The 21,764-nt window shown below is 38.3% G+C and overlaps 1 long non-coding RNA gene across 2 annotated transcripts; it reads left to right on the top strand.

Moving 5' to 3' along the window:
- The first annotated feature begins 280 nt into the window (after positions 1-280).
- On the top strand, positions 281-2,609 carry LOC121053151. Of its 2 annotated transcripts, XR_005810922.1 has the most exons (4): positions 281-462; positions 716-892; positions 1,321-1,532; positions 2,221-2,609. It is a non-coding gene; the product is annotated as an uncharacterized LOC121053151 (long non-coding RNA). The 2 variants fall into 2 exon arrangements; XR_005810921.1 differs by lacking the exon at positions 716-892.
- The last annotated feature ends 19,155 nt before the right edge of the window (positions 2,610-21,764 follow it).

Raw genomic sequence — 21,764 nt, 5'->3', positions numbered from 1 at the left:
TCATCTGCATCTCTTCCTCATAGAATGAACCAAACCAAATTGGAGCTCAGATTCTTTAGCTCTGAGGAAAACAAATTCACTCACCCATGGTGAGTGATTCTCTCTCCTTCTCGATCTGTCTCTAGCCTTTTCTTCTGGCCAGATCGATATGTATGCTTTGGTTCATGATTAAATGCCCTATTTCTCTCAACCCTCATTTTCTCCCACAGCCCTTTTTCCCTTTATCACGATCTCAATGTCAGTCACCAAATTAAGTTTCGAATAACTTGGTGGCCACTGGGTTGACCTGGATTCAAGGATTATACGCTTTGGGTATCTCAATTCAGTCTCGTCTCTTGTCGAATCCAATTCAACAGCCGGGTTTCTCGTGTCAAGCTCGTTCGAGCGGCGTGTGGAAGCACTTGATCGAAGCAGCAATAGCACATGTTACCCTCCACCTCTGTCACCAGTTTGGTGAATATGGTATGTAATGTCGTGTGGTCTTGAGAATCTTTTCCTTCTATAAACTTGCAATGTTGCATGTGGTTGTTGAAATTTGGGTATGTGCAGTCAGCAATCACATTTTCAGTTTATAGCAATTTTCGCAAGTATCGTGCATTATTTGAGGTTTTGATTTTAGAAGTCTTCTGATTTTATGAGCTGTAGGGTTGTGGCTGTGTTACAGTAAAGTTGACAATGTCATTTTCAGTACTTATGTTCTATGCTAATATGACAGGCTGTTATTAAGCTAGCAACTCTTTTGAGTGAGAACATGAGAGAGTTGTCTCATATGTGGGCACCTCCAATATATAGAAGATTGCTTAGCTCTGATAAGAGAGACAGTGATATGTCAGAAAGGTGTCTACTGAAGATTAGATCCACAATCATACCTTCTCCAATAGATCTCTCCAAGGTACTCGCTTCTCTATTCTCTCTTTTTTATTGATCTTTGTCTTCTGGTCCAGTTGGTTAACCTCTGTCATGAAAACGCACTGACATGATTTGGACTAATTAAAAATATGATTGCTAGCTAGGGGTAAAGTCATGTTTAAAGGTTTACAAACACATATAGGAAAAGAGATAAGGGTCTTGACTTATATTGTGAAAGAGGGCCAGAAAATATTCTATGGATTGTAAGCTCATATTATCTTATATTTGAGCCTTCTCTTGATGGTTGTTTCCAGAATGGATGACAAGGTTAAGATTAAGAGTGGCTGCATGAAATTGCATTATACATGGATTATGCTGTTGTATGCAACATGTATTATACATATATATATATATATATATATATATATGCACATATAAATTTCCTTTTTGTTTCTTATCTTCCAAAACCAGGTACTTGTCAGAGATTTAAAGACAAAGTTGCTCACTGGGATGCATGATATGCTATCAATGGTATGAAGATTCAAACTATTCAAGCATGGGGATGGTATATCCGCTTACTAGGGTCTCATGCCTTGAAGAACAGACATTTAATTAATGATATGCTGAAAATTCCCAAGAAAACATTTTCAGATAATGACTCACAAGTTCAGATTGCTTCCCAGGTATTTATAAAGAGTTCACGATGCATTGTTTTAAATAAGCAAATATTTCAATTTATATGATATAACTTTTGTCATCCTCATTTGAAGCATACAAAGTTTTCAGAATCATTTATAAATTACAACAATTCTAAATCATTTTCTTTAATATGAATTCTGCTAATTAATCTTGGTTTACAAGGGTCCAAGTCAAAACTTAAAATCAACTTGTTAACTATTGAGTATTGAGTGGGTTTGTATACACGTGAGTTGATTGGGCACCCAAATTTCAATATGTCTCTATTTTAAATTAGGCAATATTTTCATTTATATGATGTCACTTTTGTTGTACTCCTTTGAAGTATAAAAAGTTTTCAGTGTCATTTATAACTGGCAAGAATTCTAAATCACTTTCTGTAATATAAGTATGCTAAATTAATCTCAGTTTACAAATTCCAAGTCAACTTAATATCAACTTGTTAAGTATTGAGTATTGAGTGGGTTTTGTATACATGTGAGTTGATTAGGAACCCAAGTTATCATTCTGTCTCTGTTTCTTGAATGTCTAGGGTCCATGCATTTCAAGTCCTGGTGATTTTACAAGCCAGGGTTGTTAAAGTTTACCACAGTTTACTAGCATTAATAGTTTAACTAGTCTCAAAGTACTGTCAGATGCCATATTGTAGATTAACATAGATATCTGATTTCACAGGTTGCCTGTGAAGGTCTTAGTAATGCTCTTATTCACCCTCTAATGTTATTACCGTGTGCGACAAATGCTGCAGACGAGGATGATGGTACGCAAAAAAAGGGAACACAAAGGAAATAGTGATGAAATCCAAAACACTAGATCTTTGAAAAGCGTAAGGCTGATCATGACACCACTGATAGGCATCATGTTGAGTAACTGCGATGTATCTGTCCGCATGTCTTGCTTGAACACATGGTGTTATCTATTACCTAGACTTGATACCTCTCTGAATGATTCTTCAATGATTAACCGGGTAGTAGACCCTATGTTTGAAGCAGCTTTTCAACTTGATCCTAATGGTAAGAGCTTCTGGGCTACGGATCTGTGTGTCAATTTGCTTGATGATTTTATATCAGCAAAATGCAAACCTCTAAACTATGACTATCTTGTGGATTTTCTTATTGTATGTAGTAGATTAGCACTATTAGTTTTGTACCACGATCCTTTAATCATCATTGATCTGTAGTGTCAATTTTACTCTTAGACTGAGAAATTGGTGTTTACAGCTGCCCAGGAAGCACTCCGCTGCATTTGGCGGCAAGAGGGGGATCTCTGGATTGTATACGAGGATTGTTGGCATGGGGTGCAGATCGCGCTCAAAGAGATGGATCGGGGTATAATTCCATTTCCATCTATATTCAAAAATCAAATTCTGTAGTCTGTAACACACACAGATCCCCTTGTGTTGTTTATCTCTAAATCAGTGCATGTTCTGTTCTTTCTGTTTCATCTATCCAACCACCATAGTTTTGTAAAAAAAAAAATTCTTTCTTGATGGAGAGAGCAAGAATTGAATCTATTTGCATTAAGTGACAAACACTAAGGCCAACAAGTGTTAATCATTAAGGCCTCATTGGGGGTCTAACTCTGTTTCAAGATATTTTGTTTTTTTATTCAAGAAAACCTGAACCAATGATCATATCTCTTAACTTGATTTTAAACACTTTATTTGAAAGTTTGATCTTTATCTATTGTTTTTTTTTTTTTTTGTAAATATGCAGGAGAATGCCATATATAGTTGCTTTGAAACACAAACATGGAGCTTGTGCAGCTATGCTAAATCCTTCATCAGCTGAGCCTCTGGTGTGGCCATCACCTTTGAAGTTTATTAGTGAGCTTAATGAGGAGGCAAAAGCTTTGTTAGAACAGGCCTTAACGGAGGCAAACAAGGAGAGGGAGAAGAATATCTTGAAAGGAAGCGGTTACTCTCTTGCATCTCCATCGCATTCTGATGTGCATTCTGATATAGGGATGGATGACAATCTTTCTGAGGTAATTTCCTACCTTCCTGTCTATTTCTAAGTTCTGTTCTCAAATATTTTACACATTTCAATTTCTAGTTACTACTCCTACTAGTAGGATGCACCTCAACACCTTGATTTCCCTTTTTTACAGAGAAAATAATTACCCACACCCCATCTACATCTATCTGAAACTTTATATTATGGGGGTACAATTACTGCTGGCAATGTTTTTATCATAAGATTATTTATATATGTGTCTGTGTTTAGGTACTTCTCATAAATCATAATGGTCTCTCATTTTTAACAGTGCATAATGGGTTGTGCTTTTCTCTTTAGCAGTGATGGTGCAGCTTCATTGGTGCTAGTGAGTGGGGAAAAGGCACTTGAACTTGGGTTACATGCTCTTGTTCTTCATTCCTCTGGAAAGCCAACCCCCTTGGTACTGTATCATGCTCTTCTGCTGCAATATGTGCTAACTCGTGAAGCTTCACAATAAGCTTGGAGGTGATGCAAATGAGAGTATATATAGTGCACAGGATGCTTGATAAAATAGCACAAGAAGGTTTTGTTGAAGCGAAAAGATATTATATCAGCTTTTGATTCATGTGTAGCTAGCTAGGAATGCTTTCTTGTTTGGTACATTACCTAGTCACTTGAATGTATGGATGTTTGAAAAATGGTAATGGAATGATATGGATTTGAGTACTTTTGATGTGGTAATTACTGTCCAATAGTCACTGGTTTGTTACTCAATTTGATTACAATATTCACACTACAGCTAACCAAATAGAGTAGTTGTGTGAACTAACAACCAACAACAAAAGAGACAAACTTCTGTTGTGTGAGATTCATAACACACAACAGAAACCAAATAGAGTAGTTGTGTGAACAAACAACCAACAACAAAAGAAACAAAGTTCTGTTGTGTGAGATTCATAACACACAACAGAAACCAAATAGAGTAGTTGTGTGAACTAACAACCAACAACAAAAGAAAACAAAGTTCTGTTGTGTGAGATTCATAACACACAACAGAAATGAAATCATCTCCGTTGTCTGAGTAATCAACAGACAAGGGATATAATTTCACTTCAGTTGTGTGTTATTAATCTCAGACAACAAAGAATGAGTAATATCTGTTGTGTGTTACATATCTCAGACAACAAAGAATGAGTTATATCTGTTGTGTGTTATGAATCTCACACAACAGTGAATTCTTTCTTCTGTTGTCTGAATGTGCCGAGGCATCGCCGCGCATGCCATGCTAGGCACATGCTGCGTAGAACTCACACAACGGAAATAGGTATTTCTGTTGAGCAAACTATTATCACACAACGGTGAAATCACCGTTGTCTGATTTTTCAATCACACAACACTCACTTAGACCACGGTGAGCTTGGTCATCACACAACACAAATCCACCGTCGTCTGATGACCTTTTTGTAGTAGTGAAATCACTCATCATAAGTTCATCATTACCAGTATAAATGAGATCATCTACATAAACACTGACAATGAGAACTTTACCTTCCTTACTCCATTTAAAGAATGGTTAAATACTGTTTACTCCCTATACTTATAGAGTTTCATCGTTTCAGTCCCTGACCTTCGAATTTCACCTAAAAAGTCCCTGAACTCCCAATTGGTCCCTGCCGTTAAGCATCCGTCAAAAACTCTGTTATCTTCCCTTAAAAAGACTATTATACCCTCAATTACTTTTATAAAAAATATTTAAAAAAATATTTTCCTCTTTTTTTTTTACCTCTTCTTCTTCCGGCTCTCTCAGCTCCTTCTATTCATCTCCTCATCAAGATGGTTCCAATCCACAGACCTTCAAGAGGTGAAATGAAAAAAAGAAGTGAGAGAGAGAGAGAGAGAGAGAGAGAGAGAGAGAGAGAATTAAAAAAAAAAAATTTAAGTGAGGGCATAATAGACATTTTAGCAACTTTAACAGAAAATTTTGACGGCAGGGACCAATTGAGAAGAAATTGAGAGTTCAGGGACTTTTTAGGTGAAATTCGAAGGTCAGGGACTGAAACGATGAAACCCTATAAGTATAGGGAGTAAACAGTATTTAATCCTTTAAAGAACAAAGTTTGCTCACTCTGACTCTTCTGAAAGCCTTCATTAACAAAATAGGACTCAATACGGCTAAACCAAGCTCGGGGAGCTTGTTTTAGACCGTATAAGGCCTTGTGGAGTTTGTAAACCATATGCTCACTCCCTTTCTTCTCATAGCCCTTGGGCTACTCCACATACACATTCTCACTCAAAGTACCATGCAAGAAGGCAAATTTGACGTCTAGCTGAAATATTTTCCAACCTCGTTGTGCAGCAAGTGCTATCACCATTCTCATAGTGTCCATCCTAGCTACCGGTGCAAAGACCTCAGTATAGTCTACTCCATACTCCTAAGAATAACCCTTAGCCACTAGTCGTGCCTTGTATTTATCTACTTCACCGAGCTCATTCAACTTCGTTTTATAGATCCACTTAACCCCTATTCTCTTTGCACCTTCTGGTAGCTCAGTCAATTCCCAAGTCTGATTCTTTTCAATGGCTTTGATCTTGGCCTCCATTGCTTGTCTCAATTTTAAACATTTTACCGCTTCTTCAAAGCTCACTGGATCTGTGGAATCAATCAATGCCATATTGACAACATCTTCTTCTTCTGATAATCCTTCACCTGAAGTATAGTCCTCCATCCATGAAGGAGGGTGCCTATTTCTGCCCTCCCTAGCATTCACATCTTCTTCATCCGTAGTACTTGAAGAAGCATTGCCAGCTTCTTCTTCCCCTTCTCTGTTAGCCTCACTTTCTTCCTCATCATTAACATCATTCTCACTATCTCCCCACTCCAAATTCATCAATAACTCTTCTTTGTAGCTTGCATCCCAGTTCCACTAACTTTCTTCTTCAAAGATTACATCTCGGCTTACTACAATCCTCCTAGCAATGGGATCATACAGTCTGTAGCCTTTAGACTCACCACTTACACCAAGAAGCACACAACTAAAGCTCTTGTTCTCGAGTTTGGTTCTCCTAGCATCTGGAATATGAACATGCCCCACACATCCGAACACCCTAAAGTGCTCCACTGATGGTTTTACACCACTCCAAGCCTCCTCTGGAGTCATTTCTTTAACAGCCAACGTAGGAGACCGATTCAAGACATACATCGTCCAACTCACTGCCTCAGGCCAGAAGGTTTTAGGGACCTTCTTTTCTGATAACATTGATCTAACAAGATTCATCACCGTCCTATTCTTGCGTTCGGCTACTCCATTTTGTTGTGGAGTGTAAGCCGTAGTCAGCTGCCTTTTTATCCCATTCTGCTTGTAAAACTCATTAAACTCCACAGAATTGAACTCTCCTCCTCTATCTGTACGTAGGCATTTAATAGGCAAACCAGTTTCTTTTTCCACAAGCATCTTGAAACACTTAAAGTAATAGAATGCTTCTGACTTCTCTAGCAAAAAATATATCCATGCTTTTCTAGAGTAATCATCTATGAAGCATAAAGTGTACCTCTTATGACTACTAGATGCTGGAGTAATAGGGCCACATATATCTGCATGGACCAATTGCAATCTCTGAGTTGCCCTCCATTGGCTTTTCTTGGGAATTAGATCACGGTGCTGCTTGCCCTTCACACAATCAGTGCACACTACTGTGGAAGCTGGTAACTGTGGTAGGCCTCGGACCATCCTTTTGAATTGCAATGTCCTCAAACCTTTGTGGCTGAGGTGAGCATACCTGCAATGCCATAAGTGGGATAGGTCTTGTGCAGTGGTATGGAAACATGACTCCTTCTTCACTTGAGACTGAGCAAACAATACGAACATCCTGTTTGCCGTCATATTAGTCCGAATAATCAAGCCTTTCTGAGGATGATATATCCGACACATTCCTGATTGAATCAGAATAGCCAAACCCTTCTCCTGTAGTTGACCTATACTCAAGAGATTGTTCTTGAGTTCAGGAACATAAAAAACTTCGGTGATAACTTGATTGACCCCATTCACATTCAGTTTCACACTCCCTTTCCCGAGCACGTTCATTCTGGTGTTGTTGCCGAGTTTCACTAATTGCCTGAAAGCTTCATCCATCTCACTAAATACTGACTTATCTCCGCACATGTGGTTTGAGCATCCTGAATCCAAAAACCAAGCCTCTTCTTGCTTAGCATTGTGCATCTCTACATAGGACATCAGCAATAGTTCTTCTTCCTCATCGAATTCTGCATAATTTGCCTCCTTGTCTCAAGATGGACACTCATACTGGTAATGGCCGAGCTTATGACATTTAAAACACTTGACTGTGGCTCGGTTGAAGCTTTGTCTTCCTCTCCCTCTTCCTCTTCCTCTGAAATTACTCCTACCTCTTCCTCTTGTTCCAAGCTTTTCCTCCGAACTCACCTTTAGGGCATGCTCCTCTCCACTGCTGTTCTGAAACTTCTGCTCATGTACTATTAATGAACTCTGAAGTTCATCAATGGATAGTACATTTGTATCCTTAGACTCCTCGATGGAATATAGTTAAATTTGTCCGTCAAGGATCTGAGGATTTTTTTCAACAATGGTAACATCTCGCATCACCTCTCCTTGTGCCCTCATCTTTTTAGCCACGGTCATGACCCTCGCAAAATACTCGGTGATGCCTTCACCTATCTTCATCTCTAGTGTCTCAAAATCTTTCCTCAAGGCTTGAAGAATGGACCGCTTTACTCTGGCATTGCCCTCATACTTCCTTTTCATTGAATCCCAGATTTGCTTCGAAGTGTTCTTCTCCAAGACTGTCTCCAAAATTGTCCTGTCTATTGCTTGAAACAGGTAATTTTTAACCTTGAGATCTTTAAGCTTCAAATCCTCTAACCTCTTTTGCTGCGTCTCGGACACCACTGCTCCTGCCTCTAATTCAGTATAGCCGGTCTCAACCAAGCTCCAATACTCCTTGGATCTCAAGAAGTTTTCCATAAGCATGCTCCAAGGGTCGTAATGACCATCGAAACGTGGTATGGCAGGTTGGACGAAGGGTCCTTCACTCATTTCTTTCTTTTCTCTCTTCTGTGTTTGTAGATCACTCGAAGACTGTTGCTCCCTTTATCTCAGGCCCAGTGGGGGCTCTGATACCAGATTTTGTAAAGAACTGATTGATCAACAATAACAATCAATGAACTCTAAACAAAATTGGATGAATGATCTCTCCATTATTGAAACAAGAGCTGGCCTTTAAATAGCCATTCAACAACCCTAACAGAAAAGAGAAATTACAGCCCACGATCAGCATGATTAAATGCTTGTGGTAAATGCAACCTGAACAAGTCAAAAAAACCCTAACTACAACCCTAGAGACTAGGGCTTTATTCAAACCAAAACAGAATAACCCTAAAAACAAGCAACTAACTCAACACTTCTCAGACGATTGTTAGATGGGCTATCATGGTTTTCTTCAAATGCACCTCGATCTGCTGCTGAATTTGAGATTAGGGTCCGATAATCGGTCGTGGATGCCCTATGGTCGCTGGCTGCAGTTTCGATAGAGACTTGAGAGATGCCCAGTTTGAGATCAGTTGAGCTAAGAAACTTGAGAGAAAAAGGCAGACTTGAGAGACGTGAATGAGGTCGGGCTTACACAAATGAAAGGCAGAAGGCAATTTTGCCTTAGACAAAAAATAAAAAATAGAAGTTAAATGAGTTGACTCCCACATGTAATCAGACAACACAATTACGTTGTCTGATGCTTACCACTCTTTGACTCAACTAGGGTTTTGACCAATTTTTAGAGGGAAATACCTTAATCGATTGGGAGGGAGATTTCTAAAATTTCAGTCCAACTCATTCAGACAACAGAATTTTCTTATCACTAATTCTCTACCTTCAGCCAACAACACAAAAATGTTGTTTCAATAAGAGCCTTCAGAGGAATGAAATTATAAGTACATCTCTATTTTCAAGTAACAACATTAAAGTGTTGTCTGAATGTCAACCATTTACTCAAATGAAAAAACTGTGTTTCGATGGGTATTCAAACAACAAAGTTAGGTTTGTTTGTTGTCTGAAAATTTGGGACAACAGAAAATTACCTTTCTGTCGTCTGATGTCTGTTGTATGATTGAGTTATTGGCATAGTGTAAGAACTCTAATTAATAACTATATGGACAAAAACGACTATTGTCATTGATCATATGGATTGAAGTCGAAATGAGGACGAAAATGATCAAATTTTTAACTGTATGTTGAAAATATTTAATCATCAAATCCAATCAACGTTTTGCTAAAATTTCATTTTCCTCCACAATATAATATTTTAAAGCTATACATTCATATATATTTTTTTTAGGGAAATGATGGAAAATGTCACTTTAGAGAGTGAAATGATAATAAGGTCACATAGTTTCCCACTTGATAAAAAGGTCCATTGTGAATTGTTATTAATATTAGTTTAGTCCTTATGAATAATGAGATCATGTTACAAAAGGTCAGTTTTTAATTTTTATCATTTCGATTCTGCCCCTAAGGTAATAAACCTTTATAACCTTCCATTTCAAAATCTGGGAGCTCAAATTTTCTCTCTCCTTTGATCAGAAAGCTTCTGATTCGATTTGTTAAGAGATCTCTTTCTAAGATTCTTTCTTCGCCGCCCTCTCCGTCGGAAGCTTCCGATTTCGCTTTGTGCCTCTGCAACGATCTGAAATCTCAGTTTTGAGTGGTTTTGGAGCTTCCGTAGCTCTTTTCTCTCTTTCTGGATGTCTGGCTTCGTCGGTGTTTGTCTTGATCACGTTATTGTGTTCTTCTTCTTCGTCGACTCAGTGCTTAGTTACAGTCTCTCTATTTCTTCCTCTCTCTGGTTTTCTCTGATTTGATCGGTAAGCCTTCTCTCTGTGAATTTGTTCGTTTTGGATTTTGCAGTGTATTTTTGCTGTTTGTGTTAAATTTTTGAATTGTTCGTTTTGGATTACTTTGTTCTTCTCCTTCGTCGACTCAGTGCTATGTTGAATTATTGATGATGTTTTGTGCTATTGCGATACTATATTTATTATATACTGTGATTTTTTTATCAGTGACATGGCCAGTTACATTTTTAATACTGCTGTTTTGTTCAAGAATTATCATTTATTTTGCGAGGATGATGTTGTTCTTCTGTTCAGGCATTAATAGTGACTTTGGCAGTGATCTATTTGTGTTATTTTGTTGATTCCTTAGTAGTGACATGGCCAGTTACATTTATAATATTGTTCTTCTGTTCAGGCATTAACAATTACTTTGGCAGTGACTTGTTTGTGTTGATTCTGTTGATTTGCTTAGTAGTGACATGGATAGTGATTTGTTTTATTCTTGTGCAGTTGTTATGGATACCAGCTATGTTGTCAAGTTTATTTATTCTGGTGAAGCAGAGACAGTTCCATTGTTGCATAATTGGTCGTTTGTTGACCTATGCAATTCCATACGCTCTCGTTTTCCGGATTTGATTCAAGGCAATTTCATGTTGAGGTACATTATTCCTCTGGATTCTAGTTCATGTTTTCTAGAGAGTGAAGTTGATATGAGAATGATTTTTAGGAATTTAGTTCGTTACAATTCTGATTTTGTTGAAGTGTTTGTGACTGACTTGCCTTCTATTAGTGAAAGCATTGTGAGTAATACAGTGTGTGAGGATTCTAGTACCATGCTTGAGGAGAATGATTATTTGGGGTGTTATAGGGCAGAGGCACCGAAGAGTTGTTTGACGAAAGGTTGGGAGAGTTATATTCATTCTGAAGGCCAAAAGTTTGAGGGTGGGGTTATTGAGTTTAGGGATAAGCTGCGTAAGTATGCCATAGAAATTGGCTTTTCATATGAGTTTGTTAGAAATGACAAGGTTCGTGTTATTGCTCAGTGTTCTAAGAAACATTCTCAGGGCTGCAATTGGCTTGTGAAGGCTCATTTATGCAGGGCTAATGGTTTCTTTATGATTAAAAGGTTGGTTAATGTTCACACTTGTCATGGTGTGATTCTTTTGCAGAAGAGTAAGATGATGGGATCCAAGGTTGTCAAGTCTATTGTGCTTGATAAGATTCGTGCCAATCCAAACAAAAAGCCAATTGATATAGCTGATGAGATCAAGAGTGATTATGGTTTGGATGTTCCTTATCGTACAGTTTGGTATGGTACGGAGTTGGCAAAAACAGCCCTACATGGTGATGAAGCTGAGTCTTATGCTCAGCTACTTTGGTTCAGTGAGTCTGTTATGAAGTCAAACCCCGACTCTAGGATAGTGGTTGAGTTTCATCGAGAAACACACAGGTTTCAGAGTATGTTTGTGACCTATGGTGCATGGATGAAGGGTTTTCAATCTTGTAGACCTATTCTTTTCATTGATGCTACATTCATTACCAACAAGTACAAGGGGCAGATTATTGCTGCATCGGCAAAGGATGCCAATCAAGGTTGAATCTCCTTTATTATTTCTAGTTTTTTATTTTTCTTGTTTTCTATTTCCTGCCATGTTCTGTTTTTTTGTAATGTAAGTGACATGGTTAGTTACATAGCTGTCACGCCCATGATTTTACAAACATGAAAATCGATATATAATCCCATAATTACATATGCGTGAACGTTCAGCCATCAATACAAAATACCTAGAAACTTTTTCCCTTTTAACCCAAGTACATATTGATGCCCTGAACCCACTATGTCAATATTGACCTGCTCCATAGAGTCATATATTACATAAGCTTACGAATTAAATTATCAACAACAAAATAAACGTAAATGCTGCTCAGAGCTAACTATACAACGGAAGTCCTTATCAACGGTAAAGTCATAAAAATGGCTTCCTACAGTGCTGCAAAGGCGCTACCTCAGCTTCAGCCCCGATTATCCTAACCTGCAGGATTAACCCCCACACCGTTTGAATAGTATACCGGGTTGTAACACAACAAACCCGGTAAGCTTTTGCAAGCCCGTATGAGTAACTCAAACCACACACAACTCACGCTAATCACGAGAATAACTCACACGAATCACGTTTAAATCAATAAACAAATCAAGGGATAAACCCACACAAATCACGTTTAAATCAATAAACAAATCACGGGATAAACCCACACAAATCATAGAAAGCAACTCACACCTTGAATTCTATCAGTAAAACATAGAAAACAACTCACACCTTGAATTCTATCAAATCGTTAATAAGGAAAACAACTTACACCTTGTCCCCTTAAAAACCATTAATAAGGAAGCAACTCATACCTTGTTCCCTAAAAATACGTAATGTCATGAGTTATCAATAACCAGTTCCCGTTACCCCATGAATTACCTATATGGCAGACAGATTAGAGCTCTAACTGAAAACGTAACCACTCGTCCGGCCAAATACGTGATTACCTGATATTCTGCCCAAGGTCATAGACCTTCGATCCTCGGGCCGCACTGTCCCTTGGAGCAAAACATTAAAGAAGTCACACTGGACCCAAAATGTTACACAAATCGCAACGCTTTTGAAAACAATCGAAATCAACATTTACAAAATCATTGTTTTCCGAAAAGCCATAACACAAAACAATAAAAAGCATCAATTCATGCATATTGTTTTCATACCCAAATCTTAACGCTTTTTCCCAAATCTCAACGCTTTTCAAAACAAATCGAAATCAATCATTTCCACAATCATTTGTTTTCCAAAAGCCACAACCCAAAACAATAAAAAGCATCATTCATGCCTATTGTTTTCATAAATCCACAAACCACCAAAACATATATATTTCACATAAATATATATATGTAGTCATCCGCTCAGGAATGCCTACTAATACCAACTATAGTTTGCAGTTACTAAATAACTCTCAAAACAATAAGGGTATTCCCGTTCGTGAATGAACTTCGTGAGATTACTCACCTCGAAACTCCTGCTGCGTCTTCTATACAGAACCAAACTAACACTCTCACCAACAACTTGTCCAATTCACCTTTTAGAAGCACCTATTCACCAATGATCTCAAATCAGTAACGATTCACATTTGATTTAAGTTCGAAACCCCTGTTTTGAACTAAAATCCCCAAAGTGGCGCCAATCGAGGCAAAACCACATCCGAGACCTCCCATAGTCTCCGGAATACTTCCACGATCGATGTGACCAAACCACAAGTCGATCGGACGCTCGAATCCTCACGGATCTAATAAATTGATCGGTATGAAACTGCAAAAATCATAACAATTCCATACAAACTCCAAAATTTACATATTATATATCGAAATGCTCGTATCAACGAGTAGACCATATATAATACCAAAAACAGTTCCTTAAGTGGCAGGAACACCTCCAGAACGCCGCCACAAACGGTCCGCACCGCCGCCTGCCAAAACTCAATATTTCATAAAACTTCTAACATCAAAGTTCTTCATCTAAGCATGCTTGTGAATTTTCATAACTAGCTTGAAGTCAGAAAACAAGCATAAAGGGTCGAAAACTACCTCACAAGCCGTGAACAGTAATTCAATCTGAGTTGAACCAAGTTTTACATGAATCGATCCAAACAACCACCAAGGATCGATCAAGGAGGCTGCTCTGAGCTCCCCAAACTCAGCTTGAAGCCTCGCCGACGTCGGAGATCGGAGAACCGATCAGGTTCGAAAACACCAATCTGCACCGTCTTCTACTGCCGCCACCACCGAGAATCGGCGCTAGAGGACACCACAGGAAGGAGCGCACGGAGGAGGCTAACCGATCTGGGCTCGTCTGGTGGTTTGCCGTCGCCGGAGCTCGCTGGAAAATCCGGGTCAGATCACCGGGTTAGGGTCGGGTCGAGCGCGGGTGATGAGAGAGAACGGAGGATTTCTGATTTCCGGAAATGGTGAATGTGAAAATGGAAATAGTAAGTTTCCGAAAATGGAAACTCCTATTTATAGAACTTTCCCAAAACTTCAAACGCTCATAACTTTCTCATACGAACTCCGATTCTCGCATTCCACATGTCCACGAACTTGTATCGATGCACTCTACAACTTTCATGAAGGAAGTTTTTGGAGAATCCCAACGAATAAAAAGTCAACCCTTGTGCCCCCCTAAAATGGCGTCTCCTGAATAATTATTCGCCTGAAACACTTCCGCTCCATCCACGAGCCACGAAATCGTCCAATAACCATAAAATTAATTCCGGAAAATCCTCAGAAAATAATTACGAATTTCTGGGGCATCACAATAGCTTCTGACATGGTCAGTTACATGTTCATTGACAGTTACATGTCCAATGACTTAAATATTCTGTGATTTGAATGACATGTCTCTGGCCATGTCACTGTCAAGTAATATGCAGTTATGTCAGCGACATGGTCAGTGACATTAACAGTTACATGACAGTGACATCATTTTGTTTTTCTGTTCAGGCTTGTATCCAGTTACTTATGCTATTGTGGATTCTGAAAATGAGAGTAATTGGAGATTTTTTCTTGAGGTTTTGGCTGAAGAGTTTGCAAAACACCCTATGAGGAGGGTGACATTCATTTCTGATCGTCATGTTGGGCTTGTTAGTGCTTTCCCTAGGGTGTTTCCCAATAATCCACATGGGTTTTGTTTTAGACATCTGATGGCTAACCTTTCTGACAAATTTCCAGCTAGTTCTTACCTTAAGGATCGGATTCCTTACTTGTTTATGTGTTGTGCTTATTCTCGCACACCGGAGATATATGAGTTCAAAATGGAAATCTTGAGGAGTGAAGACGGCGACATAGTTGCTCAATTTCTGGAGGATCTCCCCAAGGAGAACTGGTGTATGGCTTACTTTAAAGGCGAAAGAATTGGTGAAATGACAAATAACTTGGCTGAGTCTTTCAATAATTGGGTGTTGCCTTTGAAGAGTCTTCCTATTCTTGATATTAATGATGGGATTAGAGTGAAGTCCATGGCTTCAATTGCTGCTCGGAAGCAGGATGCTTAGGAATGATTCTCTGAGTTGTGCCCGGCGATTGAAAAGAAGCTGAAGGAGAATTTGGAAGTCGGAAGGCATTGGAGAGTGAGCAGGTCTGATACCTATGTGTATGAAGTTCACTGCCAGAAGTACAATAGCATGGTAAATTTGGAAACTCACTTTTGTTCGTGTGGAGAATGGCAGCTGTATGGCTTCCCATGTTCCCATGCCCTTGTAGTAATCCAACAACATGTTTCTTCCCCGTATTTGTATGTCAATGAGCTGTACAAGGTGGAGAAATATCGAGAAACTTATTCTTTCCCAATTAATCCTCTTCCCTCTATTTCGAAGCAAGTGCATGATTTTGGTAGAGATGCGGTGATATTGCAGCCGCCTTTGACTAGAAGACCACCGGGAAGGCCTAGAAAGAAGAGGTTCAGAAAAAGGAGCGAGAAAACTAGGGTGATCAAGTGTGGTAGGTGCGGAAAATGTGATGGTCACAACAGAAAGAGTTGTACAGCTCCGATATAGGTTCGATTATGCTTACATGCCTTTAACAGTGACATAGCAAGTGACTCCAATACAGTTTGAAATTTTTTTTTTTTTTTCATTTTTTTTCAATAAATGATAAGAAGTGCTTGTAAGGTGCTTACTCATTGGAATTTTTTTACTATGAGACAGTGTATCTGCTTTCTTCTTTTATAAATTCTTCAGTATTCTTTATGTCTACAGGTTTTTAATAGTTACATGTACAGTGACATAACCATTTTCTTTAGATTTACATTGACTTGTCCATTGACATTAGTTTTTAGTTATCTTGGCAGTGACTTGTTCAATGACTTGTAGTTGGATCACTGCATATAGATTTGGTCATTGGCAGCGGAACGCTGCCGTTGCGGTGCAGCGGCACGCTGCAAATATTAATGAAAATTAAAAAATGAAGTAGCTACAACAACTTTGGTTTGTTAATTGGCAGCGGAACGCTGCCGTTGCAGTGCAGCAGCACGCTGCAAACTGAAATAGAAATATCATTTTGGCTGTGACTTCTCTAGTGAGTTAGAGTTTTAATGTTTTTTGTCCAGTTACATATTCAACTACATGCTTAGTTACATGTTCAGTTACATGGTCAGTTATATACATTGTAAGTTACATGGTCAGCTACATTATCAGTGACTTGGTCAGTTACTTGATTTTACAGTAACTTGCCTAGTGACTTGGCCAGTGAATTGAGCACTTACATAATGGGCAGTAGTGAATTTAACAATGACACTTTCAATTATATGCAGCCTTCATATTTACATAGTCAGTGACTTGTCCTATGAATTCAGAAGATGTATTAATCTTGAATAAAAAGATCCATACAAGTCATAGTGTGAAGTAAACAACAAATTTCTAAAATTCTGAAGTAAACAAACAAATTTCTAAAATTCTTAATTTGCTGAGTTCCAGCTCTGCTTATGTTCAGCAAATTTTTTGAATATTTGAGCTTTGAATTTCATCATCTGAGCTTTGGTGACTTGGTTTGGCATCTTCTCCTCTTTTGCCATTCTGTCCATGTAATACATTACAAAAGGTCCGCAATCTAATCTGTTGTCAATTAAAAATTTCATCTTAATGATTTTGACCAACTTAGTAACAGTAAAGTTATCATTTTAAATTTTTGAATATAAACTTACAATCCTTCGTCTTGTTGGGGGCAGATTCTGGCATGGTTCAAAGGGATCCTTACACCGTCATAATTTTCCTTTATCCACCTTATTGTTCTTATCTCGTCATCACTCAAAATACTTTAATGGTCGTAGGCCTGCAGGAGGAGTGTAATGAAATCATCAGATTTCTTGGCTGACTTCTCCTCTATGTAGCCACCATGGAATGCATTGACAATATTTCAAAATGGTGACTGCCTGACCAAATCTAATGTTCTTGCATTGAGATTCTTCTTGTTATTTTTAATTGTGTTCAAGAAACTTATTAATGTGCACCTGTACGGCACATGTCCTGGTTTCACATTTCTCTTCCTCTTTGGTGCTGCTTCAGGTTTTTCTTCTACTTCTGCTTGCTCTTCAGAATCTTTTACTTTCTTTACTTTTTGTTTTTTGCTAATAAGTTTTGAAGAACCCTTGTTTGGTGATTGTTCTACTTCTTCTTCTTCTTCTTCTGTTTCTTCCTGTCTTTTTTTTTTTTTTTTTTTCAAGCTCTTCTTGGGAATCTTCTTTGGTGATGGTTCTTCTTCTTCTTCTTCTTCTTCTTCTTCTTCTTCCTGTCTCCTTTTTTTTTATTTCTTCAAGCTCTTCTTCGAATTCTTCTTTCTGTGTATCGTTCGATCGTCTTCTTCATCTTCTAATTCCACCTCTTGGTAGTCTTCGTCATCATCGCTTGGTTCCCTTTCTTTTCTTTTTGTTCTTGCCATTTCTGATGTTTAAATTCTGTTGAAAAAATAAGAAGGTTAGCATTGAGTTTGCAGTTACATAATCAGTTACATAGTCAGTTACTTGGCCAGTTACATATGTTGTAAGTTACATAATCAGTTACATGTTCAGTTACATACATTGTAAGTTACATGGCCAATTACATGATCACTGACAGGAGGTTAACACACGTTGCCAATGAGTTGGCCTTTTCCAGTGACTTATCTGGCCTTTGACTTGTCTAGCAACCTGGCCAGTGACCTCACTTGTCAGTTTCATTATCTGAGCCAATAAAATATGTATTTGCACTAGCAGAATTTCCATTCAAGTAAAACCTAAAGCCTAAACAGCATCACACACAATCATTATCTCCACATAAATGGTTATGTTACTGTCCATGTCTCTGTATCAAATCACACCAAAATGGAAACATGGCCACTCCAAAATCAAATGATACCCACTCAGTAGCCTATGTCACTGGCTATGTTACAGCATCAAACTAAAATTTAAAGACAGTCATTGATCATCTCCACTCAAAAAAGCTTTAAATCTTCAGTCAAACCTAAACTTGGAATCGAATTGTTTTGTTTTAGAATCAAATGCAGAAATAATTATAAATCATATTCGACTTATAATTCCAAAACTAAACACTATCTCAATAACTCGAAATTAAGTAAGAGAAGTTTCTGAGAATCGAGGCTGAAAGATTACCCGGTCGAGGTAGACAATTCGAGTTCTGTAATTCTTCAAATCCCTAAAATTTGGGGCTTTTTCTGTGAAGTACTTTTGCAGAGTCGGCGCTGCTTTACCGTTGAGCAAAACAGTTGTCGGAGAATGTATGTGTCTCAGAATGTGGCCGCCGGAGATGAAGAGGATTAAGAATTCTCTATTTCGGAGTAGGTTTGAGCGATTTTTTTACGTTTGAAATCTCGAAATAATGTGGAGAAGATGAACAATAGTGCCGTTTTAGTTTACCGGCCACAAACTGCCAAAGAAAACTGACGGTGGTACAGTGGTAGATCGTGAACAGGTGACCTTAATTATCATCGGGACATTTGTGGTGTTTAAATTATAATAAGACACTTCAAAATGACCTTTTTTATCATTATCCCTTTTTTTTTTTTTTTTACATTTCTATATCTTTAAAACCCTTTGATAATTTATAATTTTATTTCGCGTTGACTCTCCCTCCAATACAAATAAGAAATATAGACTAGAAAATGAGTTCAGGCTGTAGCTTTTTGTGAGTTGTTTTAATTTTGTTTAATAAGATAACAGTGATTAAATTGTTATTTGTTTAATAAGATAATCCTTTTTTTTCACTTCCCTATGCACATTGATTAAACTTGTTTAATAAGATAATCCTTCTCTTCACTTCCCTATGCACATTGATCACTGCGTCTCATATCTTCTTCCCCAATTATCTTCTATTTTTTTATTTTTTTATTTATGCAATCCAAACACTCTTTCTACAAGAGAAATAGGGGAGAGGGTGAGAAAATTAGAGACGACCGGATCGCTGGTTCATTCAAAATCTGTTCTAGTTTGGGCTACCATCCGGTTATGAGACTCTATATTTAAGAGTGTTATTCAGTTTCGGTAAAGTCATATTGTTTTATTCTAATTTATATTTCGAAAATATATTTGTTGTAAAGTTTGGTAATACCGAAAACCGAAATACCGAATTTGGTAAAAATAATTAATAACCGAAAGTTTTGGTTGGTAATTGGTAAGTCAATTTCAAAACCAAAAGCTTTGGTTTTGAAGTTGGTAATGCCCATAACCGATTCGAACCGACCAAGTGGCAGGTCTAGTTTTGGTCGAATGGTGGGAAGTCAAAAATTGAAAATTTGGCCAAGTGTTAAAGTCAATTAACAAGGGCGCTAGAATATATTGAACCCTAAAGTTCTGACAATATCAATTCAAGCACACTGTCTGAAAGACAGTGAGACAACAGATAACTTAAAATAGTTGTGTGAATCAAAACAATCAGACAACATCTTTTTCAACCATTGTATTAATAGCAATTGCACAACAGAAAAGTAATAACTGTCGTCTGATTAAAGCACACAGTTCACACTTGTCAGTTGAAATATGTCTAGTTAATATTAGAGTTGTCAATTCCGACATGATCCGATAACACGACTCAAAACCCGCGCGATTAAAAAGCGGGTCGGCCGTGGGTCAACCCGCCATGACCCATTTAATAAATGGATCGGCCACGGGTCAACCCGCCAACAAGAAGTGAACCTGTATAACCCGATTATGCTATATTTATTCTTGATATTTTGGACGTTGGAGTATTTGATCATAGGATTAGACTATTTGAAATATTTTGCTTTATAATTATTGGATTTAATTATTTATGAATATATATAATTATTTATATTCTTCGTCTTGTAGAGTTTTTAGTGAATTTAATCAATTTATGCATTTTTTTTAGTTAATGGGTCGCATTGTTAACCCTTAATTAATTGGTCATTTTGTCTAACATGACACGACATATTTGTTAAATGGGTTAAGCGAGTTGGAAACGGGTTACCCGTTTAATAAATAGGTTGGGTTTGAGTTTAAATTTTTGACACGATTATTAAATGGTTTGGGTTTGGGTTTATATCTTGCGACATGACAAATACCTTGACCCGACACGACCCATTGACAGCCCTACTTAATATGTCTCTGCTAGGGTTTCTTCGAATCCCAATTTCCCTTCCTTAGTTTTGAGGATCTGTTCGGGTTTCGATATGTCGACGAAGCCTGCCATCTGCCCTTGGTCGTTCTTGGATGTGAATGCTACTGCACCCCCACACTCCTACGCTTCAGCGGCTGCGCAAACAGTTATTCCCATCGCGAATCTTCCTTTGCCTGTGATCCATGAGGGTAAAACAACTGTCACGATCTCTGAAGATGGGTACCAATCTGGACTAGAGAAGTGTAAGCACATGCTCTTGGGTCGGTTATTCCTAACTCCCCAAGATAAACCCTACACTCCCTCAGACCTGTACAAGAAGTTATGTCTACTTTGGGAGTTTGGGGTGATATTGGCCATTGCCGCATCATTCCAATGGGGAAGGGCTACTTCTCCTTTGCTTTTTCTTCTGAGGCGGCTCGCTTATCCGAATGGGAGAAAGGTTCAATTGCTCTTAAACCTGGGATACTCAGATTCATGAGTTGGACGCCGAACTTCTCTCCTATGAAGCATGGATACTTCAAAAATCTGACTATGGTGTATCGTATCCGTATCGGATATGGATACAGGTACGATACGCACTGGGTACGTATCTAAGACCTTCAAAAAGTATCATTGACTATGTAGCATCAGTTGACTTTGTTGATACGTCTTGGATACGGTTTGACATAATTTTGGATACGTTTTGGGGTATTTTGGATAATTTTCTATCAATTTAAACCTGATACACACGAAGCCGCACTGAGCTTCGATCAGATTCAGTTCTCTCTTCGCATCTCTGACTCTCTGTGAGTTGCTTCTTCGCGGCGTCCCTCTCTGTTCGTTGCTTCTTCCTGAGTTTGCACTTCGCAGCTAGTGGGTAATCACTGGGTATGTTCAGATCGAAAGGTTGAAGCTAGTGGGTATGTTCAGTTCGAAAGCTTGAAGCTTTAATATCTGTGGGTTGAAGGCTTGAAGGTTGAAGCCTTGAAGGTCGAGTTCTCTGAAGACTATCTTCGCATCTCTGTTCGTTGCTTCTTCACGCCTCGCGGCTTTGTCATAGAACAAACGATGAGGATGGGTATGTTCTGAATTGAAAGCCTTGAAGGTTGAAGCTAATCTGTGGGAGTGTGGGTTGAAGGGTTGAAGCTTGAAGAGTTGAAGGTTGTTCTGTCACTTCTGTGGGCTATTATTAAAGGTATGTTTAGATTTGTCCAACATCTTATATCAATTATAGTGAGTAGGCCAGTAGGTTTGGAATCAATTACGTTTTGGAGTTTGAATTATCCTTATAT

This window comes from Rosa chinensis, chromosome 5 (assembly GCF_002994745.2).
Source record: "Rosa chinensis cultivar Old Blush chromosome 5, RchiOBHm-V2, whole genome shotgun sequence".
In the NCBI taxonomy this organism is placed as follows: domain Eukaryota; kingdom Viridiplantae; phylum Streptophyta; class Magnoliopsida; order Rosales; family Rosaceae; genus Rosa; species Rosa chinensis.
The sequence above is the reverse complement of the archived record's forward strand: the minus strand, read 5'-3'. Positions and strand labels throughout refer to the sequence as shown.